Raw genomic sequence first — 21266 nt, 5'->3', positions numbered from 1 at the left:
CCCTTCTCTTCCTGCCCCCAGTCCCTCCCAGCATCAGGGTCTTTTCTAATGAGTCAACTCTTCGCATGAGATGGCCAAAGTACTGGAGTTTCAGCTTTAGCATCAGTCCATCCAATGAAGATTCAGGAGTGATTTCCTTTAGGATGGACTGGTTGGATCTCCTTGCAGTCCAAGGGACTCTCAAGAGTCTTCTCCAACATCACAGTTCAAAAGCATCAATTCTTCGGTGCTCAGCTTTCTTCACAGTCCAACTCTCGCATCCATACGTGACTACTGTAAAAACCATAGCCTTGACTAGATGGACCTTTGTTGGCAAAGTAATGTCTCTGCTTTTTAATATGCTATCTAGGTTGGTCATAAAGGGTCAGTGTAGGGCTATATTTCCGCCTGCAGTTTAATGGGATTTCAAAAAACAGTATAAAGAATTTATGTGGTTGGAAATGAAAACCTATCAAGAAAGGTTCACAAATTTAGGATGATCCCCTCTGAGGAAGAGAAGAGGACATTTCTTGTCTTTAACTCTAGCTCTTAAGATTATTTTGTGCAGCATCCTACAATTTACATTTTGTTTCCAGATACATCATCTTGTTTGTGACTAAGCTGGTTAACAAGTTAGATAATAAGAAAATAATCAAAATGAGTTTTTCCATTTTAAATGAGTTTTAAACATAATTTTAAATAATTTTTATAAGTATAGACTTCAGATATATTAAATTTCAAAATTATTATCAAGGCATAAAGACTTTAGCTTTTTATTACAAAGCACAGATGGTCCAGTTTTAGACATGGTTACAGTTAAGGGGAAATACGGCAGAGCTAGCTGACTGGCTGTGCCTTCAGGAAGCACAATCTGTCCCTGGAAGTGTCCACAACTCAATTTCATTGTAACAAACCCCTTGGCAAGCCTGAAAGGAGTATTCTTCCATTATAGTTAATAAAATTGCTTCCTGTTTTATAAATATTCAAGGATTTTGTGACACAATAAAAGGAGAGAGACAAATACATCATTACAGTAAAATGTTCTGATTATTATCACCAAGTCTGCACAGTCTACTCTGGGAATAAACTCAATTTCCCTGCGGTGGAATCAGAGATGGTCTTATGAGAGAACTGCATCTTAAAGAAAAAATAATCACAACACCAGAGGACAGGAATAACAGGAGAATTGGAATATTTGATTCAAATTGTAACTAAAGTACTAGTATTTTCTATTTTGAAACTTTTTAATCCATAAAATTAAAATGTAAGACTAGGTATTTGATGCATTTTAAATTTTAAAATCATACATTAAGGAAAATGAAAAATTACAAAAATTTAAATATAAATCATTACCAATATCAGTTGCTGGCAGGTAAAACAAAGTGTTACAAACTAACATAAACACTATATGAAATAAAGAAAATGTAACTAATGATGATAAATAGAAGATGACATGTAATTTAAAAGAAAGATGTCTCTTTACGTGTGTCAATTGGTCTTTATTAGATAGTGAACTGATTTTTGTGTACATTTTTTCAGCTGCTGAAAAAGCTCTGATTCTAAACTAGTTGGAAGATGATATCATTGCTATTAGCTAACTTCAAACATTTCCTTTTTACTCCATCTTCAAACGATCTCTGTCTCTGTCTCTCACTTACTTTGAGGACACATTTTTAATAACTATTTTCTCCATGGGTTGCAATCTTTTTATTGACATCAAGCTGTGTTCTCATTCTTTCAGGAGAGGTATCACACATCTCTTTTGGCTTCTTTAGTCTCATGGGGAGCTTCCACACAGTTTCCTGCAGTAGTTTCAGCACTGGCATTTTCATATTCTATTGGTTCAGAAGTGCCTGGAACTCAAGCATTATTCTTCCAGCAGAAGCTTCTCCTTTCAATTCTCATTAATTCTTCCTCTTAAGAATTATGGAGACAGAGAAGGAGTTCATCTAAGCAAGTAAAACAGTTTGATTAGAAACTGTAATGCAATATAATATGTAAATAACTCAAATCATAGAAATTTTTAGAATAATGATTTTATTCCAACAAAAAATACTGATCTTCTGGACCTTAAAATATCATAGTATATGAAACACTAAAATTTAAACAAAAAGAAACTGATATTGCATTTACTAGCTTAAAAGTGAAATGTCATCCACAGAATACAAGGCAGACATGCAGTTCAGTCCTGGCATTAAAAGAATCACAAATCCAGCAACCTGAAGTAGTTCAAATAGAGATCCAGATCTTTACTATACTCTCTGAAAAAATCCCCAAGGTGAAATACTTATTTAAAAACTTCATCAAAATCCACTTTCTTTATCCCAAATGCCTGGAACACATCAAAAGTCTTCTTTGTTCATTACCAAAGCTCTCAGAACTTCCATTTGAACCCATATGGGGTGAATTTGTGTGTTCCCATTATCCTTTACCTTCCAGAATTACCATGTTATTTTTTCACTTGTAACCCCTTTCCCATGAAGGTCCCCTGGGTCCTCAGCTTAAGGATGGAATGGGAGGTCGAGGGACTTGTTGTTCAGTTGCTAAGTCCAACTATTTGCGACCCCTTGGACTGCAGCATACCAAGCTCCTCTGTTCTCCACTAACTCCCAGAGTTTGCTCAAATTCATGTCTATTGAGTTGGTGATGTTATCTAACCATCTCATCCTCTGCCTCCCTCTTCTTTTTGCTTTCAATCTTTCCCAGCATGAGTCTTTTCCAGTGAGTCAGGTCTTCACATCTGGTGGCCAAAGTATTGGAGCTTCAGCTTCAGCATCAGTCCTTCCAATGAATATTCAGGGGTAATTTTCTTTAGGATTGACTGGTTTGATCTCCTTGCTGTCCAAAGGTCTCTCAAGCATCTTCTCCAGCACAATTCAAAAACATCAATTCTTTGGCACTCAGCCTGCCTTATGGTCCAACTCTCACAGCTGTACATGACTACTGGAAAAATCATAGCTTTGACCACATAGATCTTTGTTGGCAAAGTGATGCCTCTGCTTTTTAATATGCTAAATTTATCATAGCTTTCCTTTCAAGGAGCAAGTGGCTTTTAATTTCATGGCTGCAGTCACCATCCACAGTGGTTTTAGAGCCCAAGAAAATAAAATCTGTCACTGCTTCTATTTGCCATGGTGATGGGACTGGATGCCATGGTCTTGGTTTTTTGAAAGCTGAGTTTTAAGCCAGCTTTTTCATTCTCCTTTTTTACCCTCATCAAGAGGCTCTTTAGTTCCTCTTTACTTTCTGATATTAGAGTGTTTGCATATCTGAAGTTGTTGGTATTTGTCCCGGAAATCTTGATTCCAGCTTGTGATTCATCTAGCCTGGTATTTCAGGACTTGATGTAGGTCCTATATTCTCTCAAGGAGCAAAACTACATTGAGAAGGAGGAAGACAGAGGAGTAGCCTGAGGACACAATGCTGAGGGAGGTATTATTTTTTGCATTGTTCTTTTTTTTTTCTTTTTTTAAAAATTTTATTTTTAAACTTTACAAATTGTATTAGTTTTGCCAAATATCAAAATGAATCCGCCACAGGTATACATGTGTTCCCCATCCTGAACCCTCCTCCCTCCCCCTCCCCCCATACCATCCCTCTGGGTCGTCCCAGTGCACTAGCCCCAAGCATCCAGTATCATGCATCGAACCTGGACTGGCAACTCGTTTCATACATGATATTATACGTTTCAATGCCATTCTCCCAAATCTTCCCACCCTCTCCCTCTGCAACAGAGTCTAAGAAACAGTAGGTGTTTATAGAAGGGGCCAAATGGAAAAAGAGACATTAAAAACAGACATTAAAAACACAGAAAAGATGAACTAGAATAACCCACAGATGGAGGTCCTGGGCCTGGGCACATGCTGTTCCTCTCTTGCCCAGGACTCCCTATTTATGCCATCTGGGTGTGTACTGCTTGTTCTTCAGGACTCAATTCAGAAATCAGGTCCTACAGAAAGTCTTACAGGATCCCCCTCCGTGTTTCCATAGCTACTGAGACACATCCTAGGGTGGCCTGTATTTAATGGCTTTGGGCACTCACAGATACTAAGGACCAGGTCTAGTTGATCCTTGTAACGTCAATCTCAGGCAGAGGATATAATGCACACAGTAGCAGGTTCTCATTTAACAATTGTTAAGTAAATGAATGAATATTTTAAGGAGAGGAAGAGGTGATCACACAACCATAAAAAAAACAGGATAAGTCTTCTTTGAAAGAAACTACTTAAAACCATCATTTTTGTGGTCTCTGTTTAACTAAGATAGGAACTCTGCATGCTCCCAAAGAGAAAGTATAAAAGGAACTAAATATTCTACAATTTAAAATGACTGATTCCTAGAAGGGTGGGTTATGGAAGGTAGCCCACTTCAAATCCTAGGTAGCCTACCTCAAATCTTAAATTATGCCCTTTTTCTTTAAGGCTTTAAGATTTACTGTTCCAGAGAGTTAATGTTTTTCAGCAATAGATTATTTCAGATAATATGTATTATCACACAGTTCACATGGGTTAGGAATCAGAGAGTGGCTTAGCTGGGCCCTCTGGGTCAGGGTCTCTCACAAGGCTGCTGTTACAGTATTGGCTAAAGTGAAGTGAAGTGAAGTGAATTTGCTCAGTTGTGTCCGACTCTTTGCGACCCCATGGACTGTAGCCTATCAGGCTCCTCCGTTCATGGGATTTTCCAGGCAAGAATACTGGAGTGAGTTGCCATTTCCTTTCTCCAGGGGAACTTCCTGACCCAGGGATCAAACTTGGGTCTCCCACATTGTAGTCAGATGCTTTACTGTCTGAGCCACGATGAGCTGAGGATGTGGGTGCAGAGGTGATCCTAAGAAGCACAGATGAGGAAATGTGAAAGGTGAGACAGGGGATAGAGAAAAGTCAGGAAGTGTGTTTTACCGAGCAGGGTTAATAAGTAGGTTAGTAATGAGTGGGTTCCCCTGTTAATAGCCTCATTGAGGGTTCAACCCCACTGAGAATCCTCTGAGAAACCATGTGGAACACATCTAAATATTGTCCCTCTGGTGGTGAGGAGGCTGGGGCATTAATTCACCCACTCTATCCACAACTGGTTAAAGATTGTGACCAGGGGTAACTCCCCCTCCACACTTGCGTGCTGCACCTGCCTATAACAGAACAAGCTCCCATGGGGCCAAAGAGAGATTTCAGGCAAAGAAGAGAGACATGGAGCTGGAAGTAAGAAACTCTTAGTGTGTGGAAACCATATTTGTGCTGCACTGAGGAGAGCCAAGGGGTTGTGAGGTAGGATACTAACAATGTTTGCTACAAGTAGTTTTCCTTTGGATTCATGGAGAGTCTTATACAGTGCAGGGCTTTTGGTCTTTACTCTCCAATGTTGTCTTGTGGCTCAGCTGGTGAAGAATCTGCCTGCAATGTGGGAGACCTGGGTTCGATCCCTGGGTTGGGAAGATCCCCTGGAGAAGGAAATGGCAACCCACTCCAGTATTCTAGCCTGGAGAATTCCATGAACTGTATAGTCCATGGAGTCGCAAAGAGGTGGACACAACTGAGCGACTTTCACACTCCAGTGTCGTAATTCCACTTTTAAAATCAGTTCAACCCATCAGTAAAGAGATTCGAATATCTTCAGTCTGTGATCTTGGGCAAACTGCAGTGGTAGTCTACTTCAATCCCTCTTCTCTGAAGGACACAGTGTCCTGGATACTCTCCCAGTGATCAGCAGTGCAAAGAACAGTTACACACAGCTGAGCAGAGGAAAGGATGGGAGCCTAGGAGATACTGAGTGGGCAGCTTAGGGGAAGACAGAATCTTCCCCACGATCCCTACACTGACCTCTGCCAAAGAAGGGGTGATGGAGGCTTGGGTTACAACTGGTGGCAGTGTGTTTGATGGCTTGTGGCTAAGGATGGGTTGAGGTCAAGAGAAAGGTCATCTATGAAGAATAAAAAGAGCCTAGTAATGGAGTTGGAGAAGTGAAGATGATGGAGAAAATTTGAAATAGCTCTTATTGAAAATGAGAAGACTTTAAAAAACAGGGTTGTTATAGGAGTGGTGCCAGTCAATCTCTAGGGTAGCAGTTTGCCCAGTGGCATAATTATCTGGAACTGGGCTCAGACCCAGGTAGAGATTCACAAGGATGAGTGTCACCTTTGTGGGTTTTTTTCTTACTGGTTACACCATTTATTACAATTTGTCCAACTGGTTACGGATTTTTGTGTCTACTTCTCCAATGGAGAGGCAAAGGGGTGTGTGACTAGACAGAGACCTTCTAACCCCTGACATTCCAGAATTATGTTTTTGGTTAAGTCTCTTTCTCTTACAAGATTACGAGCCTCTTAAGACCACAGATTATGCATCATTCATCTTTGTGTTTCAAATAGCTCAAAATTATGATCATAAATGTTTGTGGAATTATGACGGAATACATTTTAAAGCCTCCAAATTTATTGAACGTACTTTGTGACTTACTTGCTAGTTCAAACTAAGAAACCGAAAAAGTAGAAAAAAAATTTAAGAACCAGGAAAGCCATCTGCTTTACTAATAAATAGGAAGAAAAATACGAAGACTGAGTTAGTCTGAAAACCTAACAACTTAAGACCTTAAAACACAACTTTTGACTTATAAGAAAGTTAAAATTTTAAACCATTTGGCTGGTTAATATAATTGTATGTATATTTAGTTTATTCTCTTCCATAGAAATTAGGAATAGTTTTATGTATGTGTATAGAAATAAAGTATACAATTACATAAAACTGTTGTTTAAAATAGTACTATTCACAGTGAGGTGTTAAACTCCTAAGGCTATTCAGTGGTGAGTTCGCAAAACTTACACAGCAAATATGCCAGATGGCCCAGAAACGAGAGTGCTACAAGGATTTTTCTTCAGGGAGTGTGGGAAAGGAGCAACCTGAGAAGTAGGTTGGGGTTGATTACGGTTCTCTTAGGAATACACAGCATAGAGAGACGGTGAGGATTTTTCATGTGTCGACTGGTCCAGAGGGTACCCAGATACTTGGTCAATCACTATTTGGGTGTTACTGTGAAGGTGTTTTTGGATGAGATTAACACTTAAACCCTTAGCCTGAGTAGGTTGTTCTCCCTAATGTGAGGGGGTCTCACCCAACCTGCTGAAGACCTGAATACAACAAAAATGTTGAACCTCTCCCAAGTGAGAGAATTCCTCCTGCCTGATGGTCTTTGAAATGGGACATTAGCCTTTTCCCTGCCTTCAGACTTGAGCTGAATCATTGGTTCTTTGGACTAGAACTAGACCACTTACCCTCCTGGGTCTCCAGCTTGCCAACTCACCCTCCAGATCTTGGGACTTTGCAGCTTCTATTATCACAGGAGCCTATGTAGATAGATAGATGGTGGTATGGTCACTAAGTTGTGTCCAACTCTTGTGATGCCATGGACTGTAGTGCACTAGGCTCCTCTGTCCATGGGATTTCCCAGGAAAGAATACTGGAGTGGGTTGCCATTTCCTTCTCCAGGGGGTCTTCCTGACCCGGGATTGAACCTGGGTCTCCTGCATTGCAGGTGGAATCCTGCACTGAAGGCAGATTCTTTACAAACTGAGCCACCAGGGAAGCCTAGATAGATAAATTGATCCATCTGTTTCTTCTTGGAAGAATCCTGATTAAAACAGAAGCCAAGAACATATATACCTGACCTGTTGAATTTGAAATGATTCTCTTCCTAAGTCTTCATGAGTATTTATTAATACTAACTTCAGTATCAAAATAGTAACTATACCATTTCCAGACTGGCCTCAAACTGAAATTGACATGACATAAAAATAAATTGTAGAATCCAAGAGGTAGGTAAATTAATTCTCCTTGTATAATTCTTTCCACTTCTCTGTATGCTTGATAATTTTCATAACAAAACATTGATGAAAATAATTTAAAATGCATAGGTTGTGGAAAGTAGAATGTTTATAAAGTAAATAGAATAAAGTAGAACAAAATTCTTACTAGGGTTTTAAATAAACTGAGTTTAATTCAAATACCTCAATTCCAAAACAGCAGTAACAAGATGCCATCTCAGCAGATGACCTTGACCCTTACTTCACAGGTAAGAATACCTTTATGAAATACCCCAAATGTCCAACCACCACTCCTGCAAACTTGCTGTATAAGTATCTCCATTTTAGCTTTCTCTAGCCTCAGAGGATGAGGAGTACCACCTCTTGGTCAAGACCAATCCAGCCATCTTGTCCTTGTTGCTCCATCTCCAAAGTCTTGCTCCATCAGTTAATCCCTCTCTGCTTTTGTTTCTTCTGCTCCTTTCTCATTAATGGTTTCTTCTCCTACAATATGTATGAAATGCTTAAGAAATCTACTTCTCCAAAACATCCCCTTTGTCTCAGATACATAAGATGACTATTAATATTTTACAGAGATTCCTATTTAGAAGAATATTGGGTTTCCCTTGTGAGTCAGCTGGTAAAGAATCTGCCTGCACTGTGGGAGACCTGGGTTCAATTCCTGAGTTGGGAAGATCCACTGGAGAAGGGAAAGGCTACCCACTCCAGTATTCTAGCCTGGAGAATTCCATGGACTGCATAGTCCATGGGGTCACAGAGTCAGACACGACTGAGTGACTTTCACTTCACTTCTGTTTAGAAGATGCTAGGTCTTCCTTGGGTGATGCTGGTCTGTGAAATGCTTGTTACTGATCAGAGACTGAGATAAGGAACTTCCATCATAGTGTAAAGCAACTACTGGGTTGGCCAAAACATTGAGGTTCTTCCACAAGATCTTGCAGAAAAACCTGAATGAACTTTTTGGCCAACCCAACACCTTAATAAGCATGCAGTTTCATTCAGCTGACTTCTTTTATTTTTTAAGTAAGACTTTCTCAATGAACGAAACAGTGTGTTCGTGTATATTCTAGCACCTTACCTTACTATAGTTATGATCTGGTAATGAACAGTGTGTGGACTGGCACCAGTCAGGAGACTAGTTTGTTTGTGGACTACACATCAAGTAACATGGATTGGAGTGACAGTAATGCAAATCTCTCCACTGAGGCTGGAGAGAGAACTGTCAGAATTAGCTCAGTTTGGTGTTCAGATTATGCTTCTAAGACATAGGTCATGTATGTTTGAATCAATATCTGTCTAGAGCAGTGGCCCCAACCTTTTTGGCACCAGTGACCAATTTTGTGGAAGACAGTTTTTCCACAGACCTTGGGGGGGAAAAGGCAGGGATGGTTTGGGGATGATTCAATTGCATTACATTTATTGTGCACTATACTTCTATTACTAAATCAGCTCCACCTTAGATCATCAGGCATTAGATCCCGGAGGTTGAGGATCCTTGGTCTGGTCTAGAACAATGTTTATCAAACTACAGATCTTGACCCAAACTTCTAAGTAAGAATTGTTTTGTGGAACTTTTTAAATTTTTTAAATTGAGGCATAGTTTCTTACAAAGTTGTGTTAATTTCTGCTGTACACTGAAGTGAATCAGCTTTATGTATACATACATCCCTCCTGAACCTCCCCTCACTGCCCCATCCCATCTCACCCGTCTGGGTCATCACAGAGCACCGAGCTCAGTCCCCTGCACTATACAATAGTTCACACATGGTAGCATATATATGTCAAACCTAATCTCCCAGTACACTTGATCTTAGCCAAAAGGCCGAGAAGTGACCTTAGCCAAAAGGCCAAGAAGCGAAAAGTAAGAGGTCAAGAGATACATGGAGTAATAGGCAAATTTGGCCTTGGAGTACAAAACGAAGCAGGACAAAGGCTAACAGAGTTTTGCCAAGAGAACGCCCTGGTCATAGCAAATACCCTCTTCCAACAACACAACACTCTACACATGGACATCACCAGATGGTCAACACCGAAATCAGATTGATTGTATTCTTTGCAGCCAAAGATGGAGATGAAGCTCTCTACAGTTAGCAAAAACAAGACCGGGAGCTGACTGTGGCTCATACCATGAACTCCTCATTGCAAAATGCAGACTTAAATTGAAGAAAGTAGGGAAAACCAATAGACCATTCAGGTATGACCTAAATCAAATCCCTTATAATTATACAGTGGAAGTGAGAAATAGATTCCAGGTATTAGAACTGATAGAGTGCCTGAAGAACTATGGATGGAGGTTTGTGAAATTGTATAGGAGGCAGGGATCAAGATGATCCCCAAGAAAAAGAAATGCAAAAAGGCAAAATGGTTGTCTAAGGAGGCCTTACAAATAGTTGAGAAGAGAGTCTAAAGGCATAGTAGAAAAGGAAAGATATACCCATTTGAATGCAGAGTTCCAAAGAACAGCAAGAAGAGATAAGAAAGCCTTCCTCAGTGATCAATGCAAAGAGAGAGAGAAAAACAACAGAATGTGAAAGACTAGACACCTCTTCAAGAAAATCAGAGATACAGAGGGAACATTTCATGCAAAGATGGGCACAATAAAAGACAGAAATGGTATGGACCTAACAGAAGCAGAAGATATTGAGAAGAGGTGGCAAGAAAACACAGAAGAACTGTACAAAAAGATCTTCATGATCCAGATAACCACGATGGTGTGATCACTCACCTAAAGCCAGACATCCTGGAATGCGAAATCAAGTGGACCTTAGGAAGTATCACTACAAAGCTAGTGGAAGTGATGGAATTCCAGCTGAGCTATTTAAAATCCTAAAAGATGATACTGTTAAAGTGCTGCGTTCAGTATGCCAACAAATTTGGAAAACTCAGCCATGGCCACAGGATTGGAAAAGGTTAGTTTTCATTCCAATCCCAAAGATGGGCAATGCCTCAAAGAATGTTCAAACTACTACACTACTGCACTCGTCTCACACGGTGGCAAAGTAATGCTCAAAACTCTTCAAGCAAGGCTTTAACAGTACGTGAACCGTGAACTTCCAGATGTTCAAGCTGGATTTAGAAAAGGCAAAGGAACCAGAGATCAAATTGCCAACATCCCTTGAATCACTGAAAAAGCAAAAGAATTCCAGAAAAACATCTACTTCTGCTTTCTGATTACAGCTTTAGACTATATAGATCACAATAAACTGTGGGAAATTCTCAAAGAGATGGAAATACCAGACCACCTGACCTGCCTCTTGAGAAATCTGTATGCAGGTCAGGAAGCAACAGTGAGAACTCGACATGAAACAATAGACTGGTTCAGTCTAGGCTGTATATTGTCAATATACAGCGTCAAGGCTGTATATTGTCACCCTGCTAATTTAACTCATATGCAGAGTACATCATGCGAAATGCCAGGCTGGATGAAGCACAAGCTGGAATCAAGATTGCTGGGAGAAATATGAATAACCTCAGATATGCAGATGACACCACCCTTATGGCAGAAAGCGAAGAGGAACTAAAGAGCCTCTTGATGAAAGTGAAAGAGGAGAGTGAAAAATCTGGCTTAAACTCAACATTCAAACAACTAAGATCATGGCATCTGGTCCCACCACTTCATGGCAAATAGATGGGGAAACAATGGAAACAGTGAGAGACTTTTATTTTCTCGGGCTCCAAAATCACCGCAGATGGTGACTACAGCCATGAAATCAAAAAACGCTTGCTCCTTAGAAGAAAAGCTATGACCAATCTAGACAGCATATTAAAAAGCAGAGACATTACTTTGCCAACAAAGGTTTGCCTAGTCAAAGTTCTGGTTTTTCCAGTAGTCATTTAAGGATGTTGAGAGTTAAGAGCATCAAGAAAGCTAAGCGCTGAAGAATTGATGCTTTTAAATTGTGGAGAAGACTCTTGAGAGTTCCTTGGATTGCAAGATCAAAGACTCTTGAGAGTTCCTTGGACTGCAAGATTTCCTAAAGGAAATCAGTCCTGAATATTCATTGGAAGGACTGATGCTGAAGTTTTACTTTGGCCACCTGATGCGAATAACTGACTCACTGGAAAAGACCCTGATGTGGGGAAAGAGTGAAGGCAGGAGAAGGGGGTGACAGAAGATGAGATGGTCAGATGGCATTACTAACCCAATGGACAAAGTTTGACCAAGCTCCGGGAGTTGGTGATGGACAGGGAAGCCTGGAGCACTGCAGTCCATAGGGTTGCAGACATGACTGGGTGACTGAACTGAATCTCCCAGTTTATTCAACCCCTTCTTTTCCCCCTACCACCCATGTCCACATCCAATCTGTGTTTCTATTCGTATCATGCAAATAGGTTCATCTACATTATTCTTCTAGATTACACGTATGTGCATGTTATATTTGCATATTTCTGGTAATTATTCAAAACTATTACCTTATCTCTGTGAGTATACTTTTCTTTGACTTGGGACTTGCCATTGACTTGCTCTAGCCAATGGACTGTTAAATGTGACATGACCAAAGGTTTGAAGAATTTTTGTGCAACTGGGCTTACTATTTTGTATCTCTGCCATTTTCCTAAGAAAAATATGCTCAGGCAGGTCCACAAGTATCAATAATAGGAGAGACACACGGGGCAGAGTCACCCAAGCTAGATCCCCCCAGCCAGCATCAGTCTGTATCAGCTAACCACCAACCAACTCACAGACCCACGGGCAAGCCCTGCCAAGACCAGCCATCACACCCAGCTGAGTCCAGCATAGATCAGCTGACCCTAACCAACACACAAAAATCGAGTGAGAGAAATGCTTGCCTTTATATTCCTAAGATGTTCTGGCTGTTTTATTATAAAGAAACAGCTGACTGATACACATTTATATGTCTCTATTGGGTTAACAACATAATGTATATTGCAGTGGGTAACAAAAGGTGTGAAAGCCACTGGTCTAGAAAAGCACGATGTTTCTCTTGTATTCCTTGCTATTTCTGTCTGGGAGTGGCTGCTTGCAGTAATAAAAAATGAAGGTAAACAGAAAATAGAGCTGAGAGATAAGAAATTAAGTGTGTGTGGTGGGTGTGGGGAGAGACAGAGGCTTAATAGCAACAAGCCTTTATTTTATATTGAGTTTTCAATATAAAATTGGCTGTTTCCTGTTGCTTTTTCTTTTGAGCAACTTTTCTCAAGTTCTAATCAATACAGTGTATGTGTTACTCATTCAGTTGTGTCTCTTTGTGACCCCATGGACTGCGGCCCACCAGGCTCCTCTGTCAGTAGAATTCTCCAGGCAAAGATATTGGAGTGGGTTGCCATTCCCTTCCCCAGGGGATCTTCCCAACCCAAGGATCGAACCCAGGTCTCCTGTATTGCAGGTAGATTCTTTACTGTCTGAATCATTTATTAATACTATGAAGCCCTGGTTTTCACACTGGCATATATCCATTCTGTTTACAATCCATCGCTTTGTAGTGTTCTTAGTTTAAATCACATATAAAATTAAATACTGGAAACAAAGATAGATGTTTCTTCACAATTTAATTCAACCTAGAGTGCCTTCCTGTCCTACCCATTATCATTACATCTCAATCTATAAAATCATAAAGGCTTCACAGAGGCTTCAAATGTTTTATAATTAGTACACTTTAGTTTCAAAACACAATTCATGGCCCAGAAGTAATAATAATTTCTAATAACTGTCTCAGCTCCCATTATTATAAATTTTATACTTAACATGTTTTCAGTACTCCACATTAAGGTGGCTACCTACCAGATGAGGGTTACATGAGTAAGAACTATGGGGTGAATCACCCACAGTCAGGGACAGTAGAGGAGGTAAAGAAAGACCTCTTGAAGACCAACAGAAACATCCCCAGCATTTGGAGCTGGTATAACCAGCAAGTGTTATACAAGCTACAGTAACAAAAGAGTGAAGGTTATCACCCTAAGAAGTGAAGTAAGAAGACAATCTGCCTTCCTTCTTCTTCTTTCTCCCTGGACTCACTTCAAAGGTCTGGGGAAGGAGGAGGGGAGAGTCCCATACCTATTGCAAACCCCACAATTTCAGCCTACACTAAATAGAATCAAATTACTCTATAACAGTAATAGAGTTAGATCAAGACGTATCAATAGGGGGAAAAAAACATGTACGCAGAAGGGAGACTTTTTTACAGCTACCTTTTAAAAATCTTGTTTACATCCTAATAAATTGAAATTCTTTGGGCAACCTGTTTCTTTGTAGTTTGTACTGAAACATTTTCAAGTTACTTTCTACATTTCCACAAATCAGTCTAGTGTTAGTTTGTATCCATTTCAGAGGTTGACACTTTTAATCTAATCTGTGGATCCACAGATTACCTCACTACTTGGATCCTAGTGTTCCCTATAGACTGATTTTAATGAGTGTTCTTTCAAACACCTTTTTTAAATAAGAAAAATTGATTTGTGAATTCTCTTTTATAATTTGTGAAACCAAGAGAAAGTGAATGGCTTAGTAAAGGATACTCTGTATCAGTGAAGTGTGTCAGTCACTGAGTCGGCCCTACTCTTTGTGATTCCTTGGACTGCAGCCCACCAGGCTCTCTGTCCATGGGATTTTCCAGGCAAGGATACTGGAGTGGGTTGCCATTTCCTTCTCCAGGGGATCTTCCCAACCCAGGGATAGAACCCGGGTCTCCTGCACTGCAGGCAGATTCTTTTCTGAGTGAGTTACATGGGACAGAGTTAAAATGTAAACTTTAAATTGTCTAGTATTTTCTTCTTATTTAAATTTAGCCAAACAAATCATTAAAAATGTTTGTATGATTTAGACATTTGGCAAAACTGTTTAAATCACCTACTTTTAAAGACTATATACACATTTAAATGTAATTTTCCTAGACAGACAGCAATCTATTTTTAAAGACATGGAAATTTCATAGTCTCCTTCCATAAACAATTCCAGAACTAAAATATTCTTCTAGAAAATGCTCACTATAGCTAACTGCAAAATTCATTCATTAAACAAACATGCACTGTGCACAGGTATTGTACCCAATGCTGAGAATATAAATTAAGACATTGTTACTGCCCTTAAAGAGAAATTCCACTTAACAAAGGTACAAATGTCCACAGTCAAGTCATATAATATGTTAGGTAAAAAAGTGAGAACTTAGAAAGCTCTCCAAAGGTTCAGGTAAACTAAAACAAGTCAGGTGAAATTAAATGGCAATAGAGTCAAATTCATTTGCTGAAGGGGGGGGTGGGCGGTGGGGAGGAGAGGGGAAAAAAGGAAAATAAAAAATCTACATGAGTCTAAGTAGGGAGAGACCAGGCTAAACAATAACAAATGTGAAAGCCACAAGAATGCATTTGATTCCAGATTTAGTAACCATGTTCCCAAGAAAGCTAATTTTAGGATGGATTCATAAAAATAAGGTGCAAAGGGGTCCAAGTGTTTCCAATTGACTTTGCAGCAAGTAGCCCTCACAGTGTCGCAGGTGTCCTAAGTACAAACTAGAGCATGTGAACAGGACAATGGAAAAGTGAAGAATCTGGAAACATACCACTGAAGACTTGTTACAGAATGATGATGTTTACCCTAAAAGAAAAGCCAAAGTGGGACATGATTGTTTTCAAATATTTAAAGGACCTGTGTGACAGAAAGTGCTAGCTACCCTTTCAACACTCATTTTTTCCTTCATCCTTATCTATAGAGCCCTGATTTTTAGCAGAGCATTTTGGTGGTCCCCAGCCTCCTTGAGGTTAGTGGCCACGTAACTAAATTCTGACTTGATAAATCAGCCAAAGTGGTATGTGGTACTTTCAGAAAATCTCCTTCAAGAGAAGGGGTATGTCCTTCTGCCTTTCCTCCTGTCCTGCTGTGAGGAGTGTCATCCTGATGACTGGCCATCCAGCAGCTACTTTGGATCACAAGGGCAAAAGTGACAAACTAGAGCAGTGAAGCCATGGGAAAGCAGCCTGGGCGCCGGACAACTTCATGGCAGTTGTCACTTCAGCCCAGGACTTTCTACTTCTGGATATTTTTACATGAAAAGAAATAATTTTTCATTTTGTTTAAGACACTGTTATTTGGGGTTTGTATGTAGTTGAACTTTGGGTACCCAAAAAAAGGATACTTTCTAAGACTCAGACATCTTTAAAAAATGAAATGATCCGCTTTGTGATGCAGTTACCTATCTCTGTACCTGTTTAAATGGAGGCTGTAAGACAAACATCAGAGGTGGTAAACATTCCAGGGGGTAAAGAAAAAGTGGGTTACCAGACCTCTAAAATTCCTGTCAGCTCTTAAGATTATATGATTTCTCCCCAACTTCTCACTTGGGGATGATCAGTGGCTCTAAAAAACAAAAGCAAAAAAACACACCTCCTTTTTCCTGTTGAAAACATACCTGGACTATGCCCACTAGACTCAGCCCGACACCAAGTAGCACAGTGGTGGGCAGTCTTCTGGCTATGCTGCCTGACTCTACCTTGGAGTTAAATTTACTCCAAGACAGGCACCTCTAAAGTAAAAATAAAGAAGTGTGAAGTGTTGTCACTCAGTCATGTCCGACTCTTTAAGACCCCATGGACCATAGCCTGCCAGGCTCCTCTGTCCATGGGAGTTTCCAGGCAAGAATACTGGAGTGGGTTGCCATTTCCTTCTCCAAAAAATAAAGAACCAAAGAGCAAATCAATAAACTCTTCAGCAAAATTGTTGTCATAAAGACAATCATGAGCCTGGAAATGAATAAACCAGGATCTCTGTGGAGATCCTTCCTGTGTGCCTAGTGTAGCTGGTTAATCAAGATGGAGCTCACAACCACCACCCTACTTCTTTTCCTTTTATGAAATGAGGGTAACACCCTTATCCCCTTTCCATCTTTCCTCTTCCATTCTGTTCTCCAACTTCTAACAGCTGTAACTTTACTTCATTTCCCTCGTTACACTGTCTTCAAATTACTGTTCTGTAATTATAATTACCTGTGCTTTGTCTATTAAGTGATTTTTCATACATTTCCTTGAAACAGTAATACACACATATGGCAGGAGTCCAATTTTGCACAGAACACACAAGAGATAAAGTCTCCCTTTCATCTCAGAGTCTGACACCCCCATCTCTTGAGATAAACAGTTCTCAAGCACTCTTGAGAAATAAGCTGAACGTGCATGTTGTTGTTAAGTTGGCTAAGTTGGGTCCAACTCTCTTGTGATGCCGTGGACTGTAGCCTGCCAGGCTCCTCTGTCCATGGGATTTCCCAGCCAAGAACACTAGAGTGGGTTGCCATTTCCTTCTCCAGAGGCTCTTCCCAACCAGGGATTGAACCCACATCTCCTGTATTACACATTGCAGGTGGATTCTTTACCGCTGGGCCCTAGGAAAGCGAACATGTAAAGGCAGCTATGTATATATTCCTAAGTATTTTCTAGAAGTACTATTATCTTTTATTTAGATCCACAAGCTATTTTGTTGTTCAGTTGCTAAGTTGTGTCCGACTCTGCATGGACTGCAGCATGCCAGGCTTCCTATGCTTCACCATTTCCTAGAGTTTGCTCAAACCCATGTTCACTGAGTTGGTGATGCCATCCAACCATCTCATCTTGTTACCCCTTCTCCTGCCCTCAACCTTTCCCAGCATCAGGGTCTTTTCCAATGAGTTGGCTCTTTGCATCAGGTGGCCAAAGTATTGGAGCTTCAGCATCAGTCCTTCCAATGAATATTCAGAGTTGAGTAGGCACCAAGTATATTCAAATGACCCAGCATCATTTATTCAAACATCCGTTTTTTTTTTTTTCTCATCACTACAGCATCACCTTTGCAAAATTAAAATGTTGACATAATCATCTGTTTGGGAATCCTATTCAGTTCCATTGGTCTACTTTCTAATATCTGATGGTATAAATCCCCCAACTTCATTCTTGTTCCAGATTGTCTTGGCTGTTTTTGATCTTTAGAATTTCCATATACATTTAAGGCTCAGTTGTCAATTAACTCACACACACCATCTGCTGGGATTCTAGAAGGGATTAGACTAAATCTATATAGATCATTTGGGGAGAACTGACACCTTTACACAATTAAGTCTTCTGATCCATGAGCACAGTATCTGTCCAGCTACTAACACTTGGGTCTTCTCTAATTTCTATCAACAACACAATTTTCAGCACAGACTTCTTATACCTCTCTCATTAGAATTTATTCCTAGATGCAGTGGGCTGGATGGTGCCCCAAAGACATTAGGGCCTAATCCTTGGAAACTGTAAAATGTTTATTTGGGAAAAGCATCTTTGTAGATGTGATTAAGGATCTTGAGAGAGCAGATAATTCTGGATTATTCAGGTGGGCGATACATGCTAGTGGTCTCTATATAACAGCGTGCCTGCATGCTAAATCACTTCAGTCATGTCTGACTCTTTGCGCCCTTTAGACTGTAGCCCACCAGGGTCCTCTGTCCATGGAATTCTCCAGGTAAGATTACTGAAGTGGGTTGTCATTCCCTTCTCCAGGGGGATCTTCCCAACCCAGTGATCTAACCCACATCTCTTTTTGTCTTCTCACTTGCAGGTGGGCTCTTTCCCACTAGCACCACCTAGGAAGCCCCCTATACAACAGACAAGAGGAAAATTCCAGACACGCAAAGAGAAGGCAACGTGAAGATGGACACAGAGGTTAGAATGACTGTGGCTTCAAGCCTAGGAATGCCAGCAAACAGAAACTGGAAAAGGCAAGGAACAGATTCTCCCCTCAAACCGCTTGAGGGAGCTCAGGCTGCCGACACATCAATTTCAGACTTTTCGTTTCTAGAACTGTGAGAGGATGGACGCATTTTAAGCTACCATGCTTGTGGTAATTTGTCACAGCTGCCACTGGAAACTAACATACTAGTTATTCAATATTTTTTGTGCATTCATATATGGTAAAACTTAAAAAATTTAATTTCCTAATTGTTTAACGGTGGTATATAAAATTAACCTTTATATACTGACTTATAAACTTGCTAAATTCATTAATACTAACAGTTTATAAATTTTATATAGACTATCGTGCTTTTTTCCAAACAACAGGTTTATGTATTTCTTTCTAATCCTTATATTACCTTGCCTTTTTACAGTCACTGGGATGCCAGTACAACAGTGAATTATATCTCTTTTGACGTTTTGAATTTGTAACTATGAAAATGTAATGTCTGTTCCAAGGTTAAAATATAATGTATATAATATTAAAAAATTTTAATATAGTAAAAAAAACAGTCAAAATAATCAATAGCCTTCTAGTTAACAAATCCAAAAGCCTTTTCTTAAACCCCTCTCGTGACTCTGCATTCTTTGACACTGTTGATGATCCCTTCTTAATGCTTATTTCTTCCTTGCCCAGATTCTTTTTTTCTGCCTCTAACCCCCTTTATAGACATTCCTCAAATTTTCTTAGGCCTTTTCTCTGTCTATACTGTCTTTGTTAACTGTTGGGATATCATTTTAAGGCCTATGATTATTCTTCAGAACTCTTCTCTTCAGGGGCAAAACAGAAACTTGTTTTTCCTTCTTTTAAATGCCATACTCAAACACCCATTCTTCTCCCCAGAGAAATGCAGTATTCCTTGCTGCACTTGAAGAAATTGTGAAATCTTCCCACTTTAAGGGTTTTAATAAATAGAAGTGAGTTACAGAAGTTCCCAAATCTTCACAATATTTTAGTCCTTGATCTACAGACAGAAACTCCTTTCTGAAGAAAAGTGGCTGAAAGGTATTGGAATGCTGGGGTGTTAGAAAGCTGGCTGGCCAAGCAGCTTCAGAGTGATATTTATCTTTGTGAATTCACTCAGTTTAGGGTCTGGCCTTTGTGTTACAGGACCAGAGATGCTGAATCATGATCATTACAACTTGTGTATGAAAACCAAAATACCAATGTGCTAATTCACAATGAAAAAATATAACTGTCAAGGGAAATGATATTCATTTCATTTGGCCAAAATGTTCTCTCCCTGCAGAAAAAATTATATGGGAATTAAAATAACATTTACAACTGTATTTGTTAAGAAAGGAACTAGAATAAAAGGTTTAGTTGTAAGCTTCAAATATTTAATGGAATCTTATCAGGTTTTGATAAGGGAGATGAAACTACCTCTACCTCCAGAACCAGACAGGTTTTTGTATCTGCTCAGGAGACTTTCCCCTTTAGACTGGGGACCCTGACAAATATTTACCTCCCATGCTTTTCTTGGCTCAATTCCTGATTTACACGTTCCTCCTTTAGGGATGTTATTTCTTCTTTTTCTGGCCAGAGAGGCTTCTTTCCGATTTGATCCATTCAGTATTGATCTAGAAAAGAAATCTTCCAGGACAATTTTAAGTCTTTGACAAATACCTTACTGTGGACCCCAAACACCGATCTGCATACATCTGCGTACTAAATGTTCACAAGAAATCCTCATTTCTACTTACTGGTGAGCACCCCCCCCCCAAAGAAAAACCACCCAATTTTTTAAAATGAAGAAAATCCTAAGTAGCCTCCCAAGGCCAGGCAACCTGGCACACAGCAGATGTCCTCAAATCTGGTGAACGAAAAATGCAGTTCCTATTCCTCATGCCTAACGCAATTCAGGAAAGCATTACAGAGCAAATCGCCTGCCAGGCTGGAAACCCCGCTAGACTGCAGCTCTGCGCTCACCTCCGCTTGGGGCCTCTGCCCTCTCCAAGCCTCGACCACAGCGCGCTGAGAAAGCGCCAACTGGGCGAAGATCCCTTCCCAGTTTTTATTTCACCACGGACAACGCCCACTCCCCTAAGTAATGAAACAGAAAAAAACGAACAAAAGAAAGGAAAAGGTGAGACAAGGCCGACGGAGGAAAAGGGTTTTTAAAAACACAACACTGTTTGGTGATATACAGCTGCATTGCTCGGTACTGGAAACTCATCTCGGCAGCCTCAGCCTCTCCAGGAAATCAGGCCCCAGTTCTGAGGCGCAGACCACACAAACTGCCGCGTCCAGATGGTTAGGACCGGGCCCACTCCTTCGGCCGTCCGGGCCTCGGATCCCCAAGGCCGCCCGGTTCCTCCGCCCGACTCCACCGCGAGCAAGCGCGCTTCCCCACCTCGACGCAGGCGGGGAAGCCCTGAAACCCGGCGGCCGACCCTCCGCGGCATCTCAAAAGGGCTGCGCTGCCGCGACCCCCCCTCAGAAAAGATTAAAGGGGCGGGGGCCGCTCCCGGGCCGCTGAGGCCTCGGATAGGCAAGGACCCTTCCCGCTGGCCGACAGCGTTCCTTCCGCCCTGAGAGGGCAAAAGAGTCCCGAGGCCTGGCGCGCGCGCCTCCGCCCGCGCTCCGCAGCGCCCCCTAGGAAGGAAGCCCGCGAGGCGGCCGCGCCTCTGCGGCGATTTTATTAGCGCTGGGTTGGGGTTGCCCGGCCCGTCGGCGAGCGGGGCTTCCCCGCCCCTCCCCCTCTCTCCAGCGCATCCCCCCTCAGCCCTCCCCCGCCCGGCGGCCGGAACCTCCCTGCGGGGCGGAGTGATACCGGCGGCGGCG

General features: G+C 40.9%; 1 long non-coding RNA gene across 5 annotated transcripts; it reads right to left on the bottom strand.

Moving 5' to 3' along the window:
- Nucleotides 1-722: 722 nt before the first annotated feature.
- Nucleotides 723-21264, bottom strand: LOC133228155 (uncharacterized). Of its 5 annotated transcripts, none has more exons than XR_009730098.1 (4): nt 20412-21174; nt 19948-20075; nt 7241-7312; nt 723-1928 (listed from the first exon to the last, which is right to left on the bottom strand). It is a non-coding gene; the product is annotated as an uncharacterized LOC133228155 (long non-coding RNA). The 5 variants fall into 5 exon arrangements; XR_009730099.1 differs by lacking the exons at nt 723-1928; nt 7241-7312 and adding an exon at nt 7931-8272 and having other exon boundaries at nt 20412-20525; nt 20836-21170; XR_009730096.1 differs by lacking the exons at nt 723-1928; nt 7241-7312 and adding an exon at nt 16741-17118 and having other exon boundaries at nt 20412-20525; nt 20836-21166.
- Between the last annotated feature and the right edge of the window lie 2 nt (nt 21265-21266).

Source organism: Bos javanicus, chromosome 16 (genome assembly GCF_032452875.1).
Source record: "Bos javanicus breed banteng chromosome 16, ARS-OSU_banteng_1.0, whole genome shotgun sequence".
NCBI lineage: Eukaryota > Metazoa > Chordata > Mammalia > Artiodactyla > Bovidae > Bos > Bos javanicus.
Note: the sequence above shows the minus strand (reverse complement) of the source record. Positions and strands in the feature narration are given on the sequence as shown.